At 42.0% G+C, this 2,358-nt stretch overlaps 1 protein-coding gene across 2 annotated transcripts in view; it reads left to right on the top strand.

Annotated features, from left to right (window-relative positions):
- Positions 1-217: 217 nt before the first annotated feature.
- The window catches only part of LOC101853272 (prostacyclin synthase), a 21,858-nt gene continuing 19,717 nt past the window's right edge, over positions 218-2,358 (top strand). For both annotated transcript variants that reach the window (XM_005111514.3, XM_005111513.3), the window contains exon 1: positions 218-693. The gene's annotated coding sequence lies outside the window, so the exon portion shown is untranslated. The remainder of the gene's footprint in view (positions 694-2,358) is intronic.

Raw genomic sequence — 2,358 nt, 5'->3', positions numbered from 1 at the left:
TGCACTGCGCTGGTTTTTGCTATCGCGGGAAAAGAAGGGGGAGGGGAGGGGAGGGAAGGAAGGGGGTTGGAATCAACTGGGAGAATACGCGAGGCGGAGGAGCGAGCAAACTGATATAGTGGCACACACGCACACACTCCCCGCACGGCGGCAGGTGTGTGGTATTTGGGGGGCATTTTGTATTTCGTGAACAAACGGCGTACCATACTTATTCGCCCAAGCTTGAAGACAACTTTGACTCGAGAGATCAAGAGGGGGGTGAGACCATCTTGTGGCGAGACCCCGCGTTGGTATCGCCGCGTCATAGACCATAATTACTCAGTGAATGGCGTCAGATACTTATTAGCGACACTTCCGTTTTTTCCCCGCTTCTCATTGGCTGGCGCTCCTGGTGTTCCTGTCTCTCACGTCTTGTTGTGAATGAGTAACTCCTCCCCCCTCGTACTATAAGTTGGACGCGCGATACTACTTGCGAATCATTCAAACTAGGACTCGGATTTTCAAACAGGAATTACAAACGTATCCTGCTTTGTATTTCCAAAACTGCTTTGGAAGAGAACAGTGAAGTGTACAACGGCGAGTTGAGAGAGGTTTTTTTTTTCCTTCAGTAGGATCCTCAAGTATAAGAGGCTCACTCTCTCGTGAACGCACGCTTAATCAGCTGGGAGCTTGGAGGACTTTGGCAAGCACAAGGTTTGTGACAATAATACGTTCATTGTTCATTCTACGTTTGCTCTACGTTTGTCTCTACTAGCGTTGTAATAATTTTGTCATTTCCTTATAACGATTTCGATTTATCATCGCCTGTCTTCATTAATGGCAGAGGAACATAAATAATGGTTTTGCTATCCGGATAAATGTTGTACGGTAAATATAACTTGGTTTATCTTCGAGTCTGAAAAATATTTATTAGGGAACTACAATTGTCTCACAAAAATTGAACCTAAATTCATGTAAAGTCTCTCTCTCTCTCTCTCTCTCTCTCTCTCTCTCTCTCTCTCTCTCTCTCTATCTATCTATCTATCTATCTATCTATCTATCTATCTCTCTCTCTTTCTCTCTCTCTTTTTTTTTCCTTTCTCATCTCTCTCTCTCTCTCTCTCTCTCTCTCTCTCTCTCTCTTTCTCTCTCTCTTTCTCTCTCAGTATAGATATATAATCTTATATACGTGCTAATCAAACAAACGACAAAGTAATATTTCTGACAAAATGCGGCCGTTACAGGACAGAAAAACAACCACTTAACAACCGCAACAGAAAACAATAAAAGCCAAAGGTTGACAATGACACAACCAGTAACCGCTGGTAACATTGAGCAAACTTGTTTTTTCACTTTTGTACTGTGAGGTAAATGTTCCAATCTTGACATAGCCCGCTGGAACTGTTGTGGTCGCACAGCGCAGTTTTTTCACCAAGTCACCCGTAAGTTGTACATGGTTCTATACCCCGCCTGTAGAGTAGCCCGATAATTGTTGATGACCACACATACTTGTGGATGCTGTGTGTCTGGCACAAATCGAGACTCACTCTAACATCTTGAAATACCCGATTTTGTCATGATTATGTTATAGATTCTAGAGCAGGTTCGAACGCACCATCTCGATATTAAGGATGTGAAAAACCTACAAACAGAAATGTACGAAATAGCGATTTGAAATGTGAGTGTAAGTGTCGAATACACCATCTCGATATTAATGATGTGAAAAAAAACCTACAAACAGAAATGTACGAAATAGTGATTTCAAACGTGAGCGGAGATATATTTAAGGGCTGTTTGATAGTTTAATTGCACAGTCATCATCATCTGTGGCCGACACTGTGGACATCTCGCTCTGTTATCTCTCTCTGTCTCTGAGTTATCAGACGCGTGATTTCTCAACCGCCTGACGTTTCGTTGTACTTCTAAATGTTATTTATACCAGTGACAACAGAAGGAAATGCATGTACACGGGTCAAAAGGCTCAACCTGTCCTGTTAGTTAACGGCTTCATTTTACACATCGGAATTTAAAAATAATTAAAAAGCCGTTAATGAAAAGTAACGTGTCGCGATTTGATAAAGATAGTTAAACGAACAGACAGATAGGTAGACACGTAGTAACATCAGTGGATAGATAGATTGAAGAAGGAAAAAAGAAAGAAAGAAAGAAAGAAAGAAAGATAGACAGACAGACAGACAGAAAGACAGAAAGAAAGAAAGAAGGGATAAGGTAAAAACAACCCGGGAGATACAAAGTCCCACAATAGAGTCCTCATGTTATGTTCCCGGCCTGGTCGATACGACATTGACTGGTGGAGAGCGACATTTTTGTACATAGCCGGCCGGCCTGACACAACGACAGATATACACACACAGACAC

This window comes from Aplysia californica, unplaced genomic scaffold (assembly GCF_000002075.1).
Source record: "Aplysia californica isolate F4 #8 unplaced genomic scaffold, AplCal3.0 scaffold01069, whole genome shotgun sequence".
NCBI classification, from domain to species: domain Eukaryota; kingdom Metazoa; phylum Mollusca; class Gastropoda; order Aplysiida; family Aplysiidae; genus Aplysia; species Aplysia californica.
Note: the sequence above shows the minus strand (reverse complement) of the source record. Positions and strands in the feature narration are given on the sequence as shown.